Genomic DNA, 15,774 nt, shown 5'->3' on the forward strand with positions numbered 1-15,774 from the left:
GTATTTTGATTGAGTTCTTTCTTCTGAGGTACTCAGTCAACAGCGGAAACAGTCGGAATTCGGGAGTGTTAACGGTTTTTGCTGTAATTGATATTTGATTCGGAACTGAAATAGTTAGCGATAGTGGACAGCGGAATCAACATTGTGTTCGCCAGCTCTATAGTTTATGGTTCGTCCTGTGAAATTCTTATTGGAGAATCTACAAGTGAATGAGAAAATTAATTTTTACAATGCCAGGCTGTGCTGTAACGGGCTGTTTTTCCTACAACTGGAGCACAAAGGGAACTGACGTAATGTATCACAGTTTCCCGCGTAATGAAACATTACAAAAACTATGGTTGTTTAAATGTTGTAGGAAAGACAGTGTAAATGTTGCGCATGCAAGAATATGTTCTCGCCATTTCGCAGAAACAGATTACTTAAGGGATTTACAGTCTGAATTGCTTAATTTACCCCGAAAAAGAATGCTCAAGCCAGATGCAGTTCCTTCGCGCAATTTGCCGTGTAATAGTGCGACTGTCAATGTGTCACCTGCAACAGAAGACAAACCAAACGGTATAAGAAACGAGAACTACATAAGAAATCTCTGGAAACTCTGGAAAAGTTGTCACCAAATAAGAAACATCATAATAAGAGCACATGTACAGATGACAGTTTTTTTTTTTTTTTTTTTTTTTTGAGACACAGATAAAGTTACTTTGATGAATACTATAGCGGCTTTAGAAAGAAGGAATGTTGTTCTTACAAACAAGTGTGTGCAATTTCGAGCTCTTAAGTAAATTCATTTCAATGCGATTAAATGAATAGTTTCTGATTTATTTAGCCGAGATTTCGAATTTCAAGTGTGTGTCAGTGTGGTTGTGATCTGACATTTCACCGATGTGAGAGGCATAAGCTGCGAAAGAATATAACTCATCAGTTTTAACTGTAATATTTTGGCAGCAGAAAAGCGGTTTAGGCATCTCATTTCTGGTATAAACAAAATCTTTCGCCAAAAACTTGACGTAAACGAGCATGTCGTGTCGTCTGCTTGTGAGCGCTTGCTTCCACGCTGACGTCACTAGGCTAGCCAATGGCAGAGCTGAGCGCTTACTGCCCAACCTTATTATTTAGTAACCTTGAGTGGACGGGTGGTACACACCTTCTTGAACACCGGCATCCATATACCGTTTAATTACACGCCCTCCTCCTTTCGGTTGAAATTATTGGGGTGTTTGGCGATTTCTATTGCCTCCCTGTAGAGCCTTTCGTAATATCCGCTTGTGGCCGCTAGTACTTGCGTCTCCTCGAAACGAATATGGTGGTTACCTGACTGGAAAGCATGCTCCGCAACAGCTGATCGTTCCGATTCTCCTCTTCTACAATTGCCCTTGTGCTCGTCCAAGCGTTTTGAAACAGTTCTTTTAGTGGTACCCACATAAACATCTCCACAGCTGCATGGGATCCTATACACTCCAGCTTTTTCCAATGGTTTGCGAGCGTCCTTGGCAGGCGTAAGCTATTCCTGTATCTTTCTGGTGGGCTTGTAAATAACGGTGATATTCCGCTTCGTCAAATCCTCCCTATTCTTTCCGTTACATTTTTAACAAACGGCAGGAAAACCTTAGATGTTGCAGCAGCCTGTACGTCACTATGATGTCTACGTGGCTGTCTCAACGCACGTTTCATTTCGGAGGGCGAGTATCCGTTTTTCATTAGTGCGTTGTGAATATGTTCCATCTCAGCGTCGAGCAACTCAGGTCCATAAATATTTCTAGCTCTGTCCGCTAACGTCTTGATAACACCCCGCTTCTGTTGTGAGGGTGGTTGGAATCCCGGTGCAAATAACGGTCCGTGTGCGTGGGTTTGCGGTATAGTGAGTGGCCCAAACTACCATATTCGTTTCTAAAAACAAGCATATCGAGGAAATGTAATTTGCCGTCTACCTCCTCCTCCATTTTAAACTGACTTCTCGAGTTTATGCTATTCAGATGTTCGTGAAACCGGCTTAGCTCCTCCTTGCCATGTCTCCACAGCAGAAACGTGTCATCCACGTATCGGAACCATACATTTGGTTTTTTGCTGGCAGTACCTAAGGCCTGTTCTTCGAATTTCTCCATAAAGAAGTTTGCAATTGCGGGACTTAGGGGGCTTCCCATAGCCACGCCATCCGTTTGTTCATAAAACTGTTCATTCCACTTGAAGTATATGGTCGTCAAACAACACTTGAACAGTTGTGAAATATCGATAGGAAAAATTCGATCCAGCTGTTCCAGTACATCATTAAATGGAACCATGGTAAACAGCGATACCACATTGAAGCTGACCAATATGTCCTCCGGCTGGACCACTATGCCATTCAATCTGCTGATGAAATGTGTCGAATTCTTTATATAAGAGCCCGAGCGGCCCACCTGTGATTTTAACAGCGTAGTCAAAAACTTGGCTAACGTGTAGGTGGGCGAACCAATGGCACTTAGTATCGGTCTTAACGGCACATTTCCTTTATGAATTTTGGGCAATCCATAAAGCCTCGGTGGTAGCGCAACCGAATTGCAGAGACCTTCTTTACACTCTCTTCAGTGCAGGACTTTTTTATTAACCGTGACACAGTTCTAAGAACATTGTTAGTGGGGTCCTTATTCAGCTTCCTATATGGTTACGGATCCAGTAGATCCGAAATTTTACTCTGATAGTCGGCCACATACATAACCACCGTTGACTTCCTTTGTCAGTTGGGAGAATCAAAATACTATCGTCGTCATTGGGGAGTTTTAAAGCTCTTCTCCCACCCACAGTTATATTACTCTTCGGCGGTTTTCCCATTGGCTAATATTCTCACTGTTTCTATACGGATTTCTTCAGCTGTTATAGAATCCACACTGCGAATTCCTGCTTCTACACTGACTATAATTTCTTCCGTGGGCACAAAACGCAGACTAACAGCAAAATTTGCTCCCTTGGCAAGCACCGATGCTTCATCGTCAGATAACGAACGTTTGGATAAATTGATAACGGTCCGGAAAACGTCTAAATGCCGAACAGTCTGATTAGGTAGCAATAAAACGTGCGTTGAGACAGCCACGCAGAAATCATAGTGACGTACAGGCTATTGCAAAATCTAAGGTTTTCCTGCCGTTTGTTAAAAATGTAACGGAAAGAATAGGGAGGATCTTGACGAAGCAGAATATTACCGTAGTTTACAAGCCAACCAGGAAGTTACAGGAATACCTTAAACCTGCCAAGGACGCTCGCAAACCATTGGAAAAAGCTGGAATGTGTAGGATCCAATGCAGCTTGTATCCTCCCTTTCACTTACCGACGTTAATGACAGTGAAAAATTAAGCCCCGTGTACCTAATGGAAATTTGGGGAAAGCAGTGGTCACCGAAGTTAATCTGTTGGTAAAGAGGGAGGAAGGGTTACTTCTAAATGAAAGGAAAAGTGCAAATGAAATTGGTGGAAACTAATTTTGAAAAAGGGTAAAGTTAATAAAGAAAGTAAATGTGCGGTCGTTACGTTAACAATTAACTGGCGTTAATTAGATATTTAAATTACGGTCGCCAGTCCTATGGACAGCTACTATAATAACTGAAAAAGAAAGGTTAATGCACATATAATTGGCACTAAAAGCGTGGCAAATGGAGGTTGACACGTGTTGTGTGAAACCTGAATGTTTGTCAGAAGTAATAAATTTCGCTACACTCTGACTAAATTTAGCAAAAGAATTAATAAAACCGGGTAATTGAAAGTTAATTTAGTGACTGAAATTAATAGTGAACTTTGTTTCTGAAGCACTACGAAATTAAATTAAATAAGGTTAGACTTGGGCTACCTCAACAATCATCTCAAAAGCAGCTTGAATCTACGCAATTTATAAATATGTGATTTAACTCTGAACTTGAATTAAATGATTTTGAACAATTAATAACAGTAAAATTTAGTACATACCAAGCTGAGCTGCAATCACAGGTAAGCTAAAATATGGTAACAAAACTCGTACTCTTAATTTGTGCTTGTGTAATCTGAACATAATTCTGTTTGGTTAGGATAGCCAGCTATGAATACTTTAACTGAACTTTGAAATTAAAGCTTTGAAATGGAATTATATTACTTTAATGCTTGCGTTTGAATTTCAACGACACTCGGGTTCATTCCGGAAAAGGAAGGGATCCTGGTTGGTAATGCAGTTGGGACAGTGACCAACAAATGTTCATGCTAAGTTGCTGTATTTTTGTGATGCAAATGGAACAGTTTGCAAAGCTGAGATCTGCCACACAGTTCTAAGACTTAACGTGCTTTCAGTCTTCCTTGTTGGTTGATTGAAGGCTCGAGGAGATGGCGACAATCACTTATTGTCGGCCGTCGCTGTTGCAGAAGCTGGATGTTGGCGCGCCTTCTCGACACGGTCACCAGGCGAAACGAGCCCTTGATGTGCGCCAGCTAATGCTTCCCGTCCGCGACACCGTGTCAGTAACTATTATAGCAAGTCGAGCGCAATTTCATGCTGCCAAACCCTGAAAGCGCGGCAACTCGCGGGAGTGTCACACAACACACCTGCTCCGCCGCCCTATTCCAGCCAGACCACAGGGGTGAAAGCTATAGGGGCGAAGAGGCAACAAGCCACATAGTTCCATTCCAGACCACTAGAGGCGCTAGGGGTCAAACGAAGCTGGAATTGACCAATGAGAGCTGTCTAAATTCCAATGGTGGTTGTTTTGAAATATTCTATCGTCTTGCTCTGCATTGATGCCTGTGGTCCTCGGTTACAGTCGTCTTTGTATTTGTTTCATATTTACATACTACTCATTTTCATTATAAACGGATGTTTTACTTTAAATTCGTAAAGTTCACCGTGGAATTGAAGAAATTTCCTGCTGAAAAATGTCCACAATTAATTGTAAGGTAACACATTTAATTTTTCATTAAATAATCTCATAGCTTATAAATGAAATGCATTCTCTTCTATCGTGAATTAAACAGTGTGGTTTCCGTTTGTTTATTTAAATAACTTTGATATGTCTGTGTAGTTTTATTTAATGAAGTCGTTTATGTTTTCTTTCAGAATATTCAACACAAAAGATTGACGTTGAAATACTCCTGCAAGTTCCCCGGCTGTTCATCTGGCTATTACGTAGGTTCAACGGAGGAAATTTGCAACAAGCATTTCTACAGGTTTCCAAAACGACCTCAAGAGTTGCTTCTAAAGTGGAAGAGTGTTTGTAAACTGTCATCAGATGTGAACTGTGCTTCTTATTTTGATTGTGAAGATCATTTTTTCGAAGAAGATTTTATGAATAAAAGTAGGCATCGGCTAAACAGGGGTGTGTTTCCAAAACCATGTGACAGGTGTTCCTTGTGAAATTGCCAAGATCGGTAGTGAATCCGGTGGCACTGTTGTTAATAGTGAATTGGGCCTACCAAGCACTAGAGGTGCTATGGCAACTGTTCATTTTACAGCTGCTAATACCAGAAGTGAAACTGGTGTTAATGAACTACAAAGCCTTAGTTGTTTTGTGGCAAGTAGTTCTCATGTAGGTGTTTGTACCAGAAGTGGATCAGGTGAAACTGGTGTTAATAGTGAATTAGACTTACCAAGCACTAGTGGTACCATGGAAAATATTTATTATACAGGTGCCACTACCAGAGGTGAAACTGGTGTTAGAGAATTACCCAGCACTAGTTGTAATTTATTGAGTGATGCACCTCTTAAATTTTTTATCTCCCCTCGAAATGAATCTGCAGATAGTGAGTACACATTCTTATCTGAAACATTTTGTAATGAGGAAAGTGGGGTTTTAGAAACAGGGGTTTCAAAAGTAGACTTAACTCCAACAAAATCAAAAATGTACAAGATTCATAGGAATACTCTAATAAGGCTATCAAAACTGAAAGCAAAGCCACATCATGAAAAACCAGAACTGAAAACACTTAAAGATTTATATGACAGCAATGCTTTCTCTGTCGTAGAATCTAACTTAAACTCTGTTACCAAAGATTTCATAAATAGCCAATTACGAAATGCTCATCGATCAGCAAATGCAAGGTGATGGACAACTAAGGACAAAGTATTTGCTTTATCCTTATACCAACGAAGTCCCCGCCTATACAAATATTTGTCAGTTCATTTTTATCTTCCTTCTGTGAGGTATCTGAAATGTCTGTTGTCTTCTATACCTTTTAAACCAGGATTGAATACTTCGGTCATGAATGTAATGAAAGCAGAAGTTGAAATAATGGTCAACAGTGACAAATATTGTGCTTTGTTGTTTGATGAAATGTCTTTAGAAAGAGGGTTGTATTATAATGCAAGCAAACAAGAAATTTCAGGGTTTCAAGATTTAGGGCATTTAGGGAGATCAAATTTTCATGCAAATCATGCATTAGTTTTCATGGTTAGAGGTATACATGAAAGCTGGAAGCAGGTTGTTGCTTATTATTTCACTCACAACTCAGTTTCAAGTATCACTTTAAAAAGTCTTATTACCTTGTCATAAGGCAATTGCAAGAAATAGGGCTAAAGGTTGTTTGTACAGTTTGTGACCAGGGTGCAACCAACCAGAGAGCACTGAAGAAACTCTGCTATGAGAAATCTGCTGAGTCCACTCCATTTCATTTTGTAATCAGAGATGAACCTATTGCAGTCATTTATGATGTCCCACATCTATTAAAAAATACTAGAAATGCTCTGCTAGGAAATAAAATACAGTTTGGGTTTAAAAAGAGGCCAGTTTTGAATATATTCACTGGGCATTTCTTCTGGGTCAGCAGAATATGTTTAAGACATTGCCAAAACTACATAGGAATCATTTTGAATTAAAGGATTCTTTTACTAAAATGAAAGTCAAGGTAGCTGCAGCCCATCTTAGTCATACAGTTGCTGCAGTTATTGAAACTTATTTGGCATTTAATATCTTACCTGCTGAGGCAATATACACTGCAGCCGGCTAGTGTGGCCGTGCGGTTAAAGGCGCTTTAGTCTGGAACCGCGTGACCGCTACGGTCGCAGGTTCGAATCCTGCCTTGGGCATGGATGTGTGTGATGTCCTTAGGTTAGTTAGGTTTAATTAGTTCTAAGTTCTAGGCGACTGATGACCTCAGAAGTTAAGTTGCATAGTGCTCAGAGCCATTTGAACCATTTATACACTGCAGAATTTGTTGAAAAAATGGATTGTTTATTTGATTCACTGAACAGTTCCTATTTTTATCCACAAGATGGCAAGTCTTATAAGTGTGCCCTCTCTGCAGAGTCCCCACATATTGAAATGTGGTACAGTCTGTTAAAGAAAATGGAAAATTGGAAACTGTGTGAGCTAGGCACAGGGAGAGATAAGACAAAAATTGTTCCATTTCATAAGTGGGTGGCAAACTACAATAAATAGATTTTAAAAAATGGCTTTAATTTTTTAAACTTGAGGGCTTTCAATCAAGACCCAGTGGAGAATGTATTTTGTTGTGCGAGGCAGCATGGTGTTGCAAACACCAACCCAACTTGCTTTCAGTTCAAAGCAGCATTGAAAACAGTTATAGTCAATAACATTTCCTTACCTAAAAAGTCACTAGGTAATTGTAGGGATGATAGATGCATGCCATTAAGTAATTTAAGGCAATTTTTGGGAGCTAGTGATGACAACTTCCTTGACTCCACAACAGACCATTCCATTATGGATCAAAGTGCTTTATATTGTGCCCTAGCTGATAATGAAGCTGCTGCTGGTAGTGGTGGGGGTGATGTAAGAAATGACAGACAAGCAGTAGCATATGTAGCTGGTTACATTCTACGAAAGATGGGTGTAACGCCTGAAACCAACTGTAGTGACTGTAAAACAACTCTGTTCTCACTAACATCCACAGAGCATCATTTATTTACAAGTTTCAAAGAATATGATGCTATAAACCCAAAATTATTGTATGATAGTGACAGCTTAATGTCCTTTGTAGCAAATGTTCATAGTCAGTTGTATGCCTTCTTAGATAAATGTGGACACCAGGAAAAATTGTAGAACACATTCTATTCACAGTTTAAGTTTCCAGAGGAAATAACATTTTGCAATGCCCATTTTTCTGAACAGTATATTTTAAGACACTGTGTACCTCTATTGATTTACAGGTATGTGAAAGATTGGAAACACACCATCAGTAATAAAAGACTTGATATTGTTGAAGACAAATTCAGTAAACGGTTTAAAGCTTTATAACAGTTAAAAGAAAATTTTTCTTGTGTGCTTGAGAAATAAAAAGTAAGTTCTGTTTTCATTTCACTGTTTTTATCCACATTTCCTGCTTTTGGTACTTACTATTGATGTTTTCTTTTTTGTGTTGAAGCATTTACAGTAGTAAGATGTAGGAAACTTATTAAGAAATTAGTTGCCAGTAGCGCAGGTTTGCTGGGCAGTTACTCAGAACTTTAAAGTCCTGAAACATAGTTGTAACAAATTTTAGAATTCTTCATTAATTAATACTGTGATAAATATTTCTTATTTGAACCTCTTTAACTGCTACTTATTCTCTTAATAATAGGCTTTTTTTTCTCCATTGATCCAGCAGCTTGTATGACGTAAAAATTATGACATTATCAAGGAATATTTGTAGTCCAGTTTAGCTGCTACAATGTTATTTTGCTTTTGCTTCAATTATTTACACCAGAAGCTTGTTTCGTCTTACTCTCAGTTTCAAGTGTTGCATCTAGTTCTTATGAGCCATAAAACATGCTGGAGCTTTTACATGTTGATAAATAACAATATAAGCATGTTAATTTAAAAGTCTATTTTTGACTTTTGCGCCTGCCAGTCGCTGCTCTTATCACGTTTTCTTGTCTGATTCTAAACAATTTGGTTCTCCACACGACCTATCGATGTAATCGTTCGATAGCATAGTTTTCCCTAGGTCAGGCCCAGTGTAAAAATACACATAATATTTACAAAAGAAACCAATTATACATCGACATAAATGCATAAATATATATATATATATATATATATATATATATATATATAAATTGTAAAAAATTACAATATATAAAGACACAGAAATGTCATATCTTCAGGTAACAAAAAAAGGAAAAAATTATAGTACAATAGATGGAGAAAGGAGGATATGCATTTCCGGCGTTCCAAGCTGTGGAGGTGTTTATGTGGGTACCACTAAAAGAACTGTTTCAAAACGTTTGGAAGACAACAAGGGCATTTGTAGAAGAGGAGAAACGGAATCATCAGCTGTTGCGGAGCATGCTTTCCAGCCAGGTAACCACCAATTAGTTTCGAGGAGACGCAAGTACTAGCGGCCACACGCGGATATTACGAAAGGCTCTACAGGGAGGCAATCGAAATGGCCAAACACCCTAATACTTTCAATCGAAAGGAGGAGGGCGTGAAATTAAACGGTATATGGATGCCGGTATTGAAGAAGATGTGTACCAGCCGTCCACTACTGGGTGATTGCAACGGCGATCGACGGAAGCGGACAACGGCCACTTGCACTGACGTTTTCAAAACACGTGACGTCACGCCTCGGCGCGGGAGCGCGCGGACATTTAGCGGCAGTCAGTAGCGAGCCAGTGGGTGTGTTGGACCTTCCATCGAGCTACAAACCCCCTCGAAGATGTCCTCCACAGACGGGGACGAAACGTTGGGAATTGACACAGAATTCATCAACCGACAACGGCATAACAGCCCGGATAATTATAATTGACGAGCTGATAATACCTTTCCTTACCTTTACAGATACAGATGTCCTGATATTGCAGTATTTCTAAAGGAACTGCCACAAACGTATTCTACGCCGGAATGTGAACATATCGCTTAAAATCCGATCTCTTAAGTGCTCCGTGTTCAGTATTCCTGGCCTGAATTCCACAATACATTGTAACTACTATCTAAGAGTTCCTCAGTGACTGTTTGGAACGTGTGACCAAGCTATTCAGAACCTTATTCTCCACACTGTTCGCTCAAACCAAAACAAATATTGTGCTGTAATCTCTCACTGTGGATTCTCCCTAAATCATGAAGCTGCAGGGGAACTGAACCTTTTCCAAGCATTAACTCAATTTCCATTCTGTGGCACAACTATTATTAACGTCATGCTGCGCCTGTTATTTATATTGCTTCAGAACTGAAGTCGAAATAACAATGATGGCTTTGTAAGGACTACCCTGAGAGCTTGTTTACAGCATACGTATAACAAAAGCTGGAAGGGGAGTTCTTAGGAGCACGAAGTATGTTGGAGTGGGAAGAAAAAGAACGTCTAAAAATGAGGAACTATACACTATTAAAATATAAAGAGCGCTGTCATAATAATGTTAGCGGAAATAAACCACCTATGAATAGTCTAAAACGGAACTCAACGAATGAAACTACGTTATCGTGTTGATAACTTAAAACTGACAACCAGTTTTGCGTATTAATGGCTAAAATGAAAATAATTCTCCAGATGCTGCCAGCCGGAATGTAAAAAGTCTTCATCTGCAAGTCCTTTCAGGGCTGTATTTCGTTTAACACAGCTCTCTGATTGACAATTCAGCGAACTGACTAGCTGGAATAAGCAGAGTCAATCGTAATACTTCCTCAAACGCCACAGGTTCACTGTTTTGCTGCTTTGCAGCTACCGGCACAGCCTTGTCAAGTGCGGCCGTCTAAGGAGAAGTGAAAAGAGGAGAATCAAATGGTTCAAATGGCTCTGAGCACTATGGGACTTAACTTCTGAGGTCATCAGTCCCCTAGAACTTAGAACTACTTAAACCTAACTAACCTAAGGACATCACACACATCCATGCCCGAGGCAGGATTCGAACCTGCGACCGTAGCGGTCGCGCGGTTCCAGACTGTAGCGCCTAGAACCGCTCGGCCACTCCCGCCGGCAAAAGAGGAGAGAGCTTTCTTTTAAAACGACGATGATGATATAATGAATATTGCGTCACTGGAAAATGACAGTCGTTATGAGTAGGGAAACAGGTAACAGAGAAATTACGACGAACGGAGTGAAATACTGATTTGGAATAACAGTGATCTAAGTAAAATTGTAATAAAATAATCAGTATTGATCGCTACAAACAAAAGGTGTTTTATTAATTTTGATATGTTTCAATCTATACAGATCTTCAGACCGTAAGTCATCTCCTTCAGAGATGCTGCCTTCCGGCAGACAACTCTATTTCGCTCAGCGTCTCCACTGACCGCTGAAGGTCATGCCTTATCGTCTGAAGATGATCTAAGCAGATTGAAACCAGTCACGATCAATAAAACAACTGTTCCTCGCGACCAAGGCTGATTATTTTATGGCTACGCAGTAAACGTTATTCTTATCGTGGCTCAGCCGAAGCGAACGATGAAGATCAGTTTGCAGATTTATATGCACACATCACAAAAAGGAAACAGACTTCTTTCGAAAACAGAGGGAACGGAAAATAACGAGCAAACAGATGAAAATTAGATAGTTGCAGGAGATCGAAATGGTAATTCATGGAGGAGAATGGAGGTTGTGGTCTGCGAACGTGTTCTTTTGTAAATAAGAACGGTAAATCAGAGAGTGCAGATTTTTAGAGTTTTGTTGGAGAGCACTGCCGCTCTGCACCTCTGTACTTATTTTGATGGATAACCACTCCAGTCGCTGAAAAGTTATTTACTTTAACTGCGTAAGTGGTTTCGGCCTTATTACATAAGCCTGTTACTAACAGCACTCCGCAGCTTCACGGAGGCGTTCGAGATTCCACCAGAAAATGCCTGCAACATTAAAGTCGAAACCGGTCGTGGAATAAAATAAACTTTTTACGAACAGGAGAGGTTATTCATCAATTCTCGAATTTTCCTATAGCTTTCATTTTAAGCTTATCCATTACAGATGTTTACAACTCGTGATTTTATTCAATGTGTCCGGCCGCGGTGGTCTCGCGGTTCTAGGCGCGCAGTCCGGAACCGCGCGACTGCTACGGTCGCAGGTTCGAATCCTGCTTCGGGCAAGGATGTGTGTGATGTCCTTAGGTTAGTTAGGTTTAAGTAGTTCTAAGTTCTAGGGGACTGATGACCACAGCTGTTGAGTCCCATAGTGCTCAGAGCCATTTGAACCATTTTATTCAATGTAAAAACACAAAGCTGCAACCAGTCACTTTTTGAAATAGTTATATATTCCATGAACCGGTTTTCGAACGTTTTCAAACTTACCTTCAAATGGTGTACAGGAGGTTACAGAGCTATTTCAAGGCGTAATGCTGGGTGCTGGCTCTGACAAGAAGATGGAACATGCTTAAATGTATCGCAATGAGTATTGCTTACGTGCCGATGTGGATCCAAAACATAGTTTTGTACTTACTGCGATAATATGGGCCGCTTTTGTTTTTAATATTCACCCGTCTGCTTCCATTGTGATGGACATCTAATACCATATCACTCACTTTTACAGAATATGTACGCATATACACTGTAACAACGAAACTTTACCAGCAACCAGCATGCGATATGGAATTGTTACTTGTTACAAAGATCTTCACACAAAGATATGACACAGGCTTACTTTGGTCAGAGATATTACTTGTTTTTCCTTGCAAATACTAAAGTCTATGCACGGGCAAATACTTTGATTAGAACTGGCGTTAATATGAATGCCCAAATTAAATAAGTAAATAAAATACTACTACAATAAACTTCAAATGATCTGGTGTCTTATTTCCGTTCTTGTAGTAACATACGTCGTCATACGAACCCTCTGTCGTAGAGTGAGGTAGATTTCAGCAGCGATGTTTCTGCCACTATGAGGACGCCAAACCAAGGAGGATTCAAGCATGTCACGTGAACAGGTGGAGCAACATGGTACTATTTGTTACCCAGAAGTCGATTTTTATTTCGCACTTCTTCGAAGATGTGCTTCTTCGAACTGTCAGCCTTCATAATGATTATTTATATCTATAGATGGAACAGGATTAGGTAAGATTACGTTGAGCTGTGTGTGGTTCTTGCCGCTTGCTAAAATTACTTTTTTTATTTAAACAACCTCTCAACAATTATTTGTTCAGATATATATAGTATAATTTTTAACATACTTTAAGGCAGATTCATCTTCAAGAAGAACTAGTACAACATGAGTTAACGAGTCAGCTCTGTAGCAGGCGAAACGAAAACATTTACAGAAACAACAAGATGTGCAAGAGATAGTGTAAAACCCATTTACACCACAAAATAACGTACATCAAACACCAGCGATGCTTCGCAATTAAAATATGTTAAAAGTAAGTGTACTGTAAAGAACTGATTCATTTCACCCAATACCTCATTAACCGTGCTCACGAACTGTAAGTAATTTTTATCAGAGACTGATTCTACTTCATATCTTAAAAGGAAATATACACTAAATAATGAGCGGGTTAGTTACAGAAATATAAACGAAGCTCAAGTGATGTCAAAACGGAAGTGGCCAACCGAACAGGTGTGTGTGTGTGTGAAATCTTATGGGACTTAACTGCTAAGGTCATCAGTCCCTAAGCTTACACACTAATTAACCTAAATTATCCTAAGGACAAACACACACACCCATGCCCGAGGGAGGACTCGAACCGCCGCCGGGAGCAGCCGCACAGTCCATGACTGTAGCGCCCAAGACCGTTCGGCTAATCTCGCGCGGCACCGAACAGGGACCTGACAAATTTAACAATACAGCGAGTACTGGTAACATAATGTGTACTGATCTGCCCGAATTACAGTGCAGCCCGCACTATCTTACATTTGCAGAGAACAGGAAAACTCGCTGTCTCCAGGTTCTGCTTCGAAACGACCAGCCAGACAACTCTGAAGCAAACTGTCCCCAGCCTCGACGTATCGATAGTGTTGGCCGCTGTCGCACCAATGCAGCCACGGCGCGCAGCCAAACCCATCGGCCGTTTCCACTGTTACCTGCCCGCTGCTTGTTGTTCATCCGCTCTCCAAAATAAGACTCCACTGCCGCTACCTCTTCTCCAGAAGGTCCTCGCGGCGGTGCCTTTGTCGCGACGGACATGGCACAGTGCCGCCACTGAGTTAGTCGACCATCCAAGCCGCACGGGTAACGCGGATTTGAAATGGCCGCGCATGTGTGACATCTTGTGATGGCACATTATTATTCTGTTTTTATTTTACTGCGTCCGCCTCTGTAGCTGACTGTCATGCGAAGGGGCGGCTTCATATCTTGGTACTGTCGTGGAATTTTGTTTGTTGGGAGGACTGAAGTGGTGTCCATTCAGCCTCGTGATGCCATCTGAGCAGCTAGTTGATTGAGAAGTAGCGGCTCCAAGGCCTGTAAAGCCGACAACGGCCGGGAGAGCGCTCTAATGGCGCAACGCGCCTCCAAACAGCATCCAAACCACACCTTTGGCTGAGGATGACACGGCAGTCGGTCGGTTCCGAGTGACCCGGTTGTAATCAGAGATTTTTTTGTTTTATGGCGCTAATTCTTTTATTTTCTGCACCTCTTAAATTTATACCCACGAACGTGTGTAGATATCCACGCAGTAGCGAACAGTTTTTAAGGTGTTTACTTAAGGGGCTAGGACGTCAAACGGGCCGACTTGGAGCAGGAGAGGCATCACAGGACATTTTAATTTCCAGTGTCTATACTTTTACAAATAAATTCATCAAACATTGTCAGCATCACCAGGAATGATTCAGGATTCACACCCATTGCAGTGGAAGTTAGCAAACATGACAAAATAAATTTTTTTACGCGCGAAATTTCATCATTTTTTCACTTACTAATGGCTGCATTTGTTGGTGTAGGTACACTTTTCTTCATAAGTTAGAGAGATTCTTCGATGAATTTTGCACAGCATACATACCATACTCACTGTTGTGGACTGCCAAGACAGCCAATCCACAGTGACGGGTAACCGAAAGGCACGCGCTTAAACTCACGCAGGCTGGCGTGAGGTCTGAAACAGGATACGTAATGAATGCTATAAAGAAAAGTACGTAGCTGCTGGAATACTTAACTTTAATCCACAATTGGTGAACGTTGGTCTTGTTACTGTACATGCTTCATTAGATACATAGCAAAGGATAAATGGCGCCTTGCTAGGTCGTAGCAATTGACTTAGCTGAAGGCTATGCTAACTATCGTCTCGGCAAATAAGAGCGTAATTCTCAGTGAACCTTTCCTAGCAAAGTCGGCTGTACAACTGGGGCGAGTGCCAGGACGTCTCTCTAGACCTGCCGTGTGGTGGCGCTCGGTCTGCAATTACTGACAGTGGCGACACGCGGGTCCGGCGTATACTAATGGACCGCGGCCGATTTAAAGGCTACCACCTAGCAAGTGTGGTGTCTGGCGGTGACACCACACTTACAGGTGTATGAAACTCTAGAATTTACTTAATTCACGTAAAAAAGAATGAACTGTTATATTTTAAACTTCATGCTTAGAAAAAACACAAATTTTATAGTTAATTACCTCAATTTTACCACAGTTTTTAATAGATTCAGAAAATTCTAGAGTTTCATACACCTTTAAGTATGTATACTGTGCAAAAATCATTGAAGAATCTCTCTTACTTATGAAGAAAAGCGTACCTACAGCAACAAATGCTGCCATTGTTGTTGTTGTCTTCAGTCCTGAGACTGGTTTGATGCAGCTCTCGATGCTACACTATCCTGTGCAAGCTTCCTCATCTCCCAGTACTTACTGCAACCTACATCCTTCTGAATCTGCTTAGTGTATTCATCTCTTGGTCTCCCTCTACGATTTTTACCCTCCACGCTGCCCTCCAATGCTAAATTTGTGATCCCTTGATGCCTCAGAACATGTCCTACCAACCGGTCCCTTCTTCTCGTCAAGTTGTGCCACA

Source organism: Schistocerca serialis, chromosome 2 (assembly GCF_023864345.2).
Source record: "Schistocerca serialis cubense isolate TAMUIC-IGC-003099 chromosome 2, iqSchSeri2.2, whole genome shotgun sequence".
Taxonomy (NCBI): domain Eukaryota; kingdom Metazoa; phylum Arthropoda; class Insecta; order Orthoptera; family Acrididae; genus Schistocerca; species Schistocerca serialis.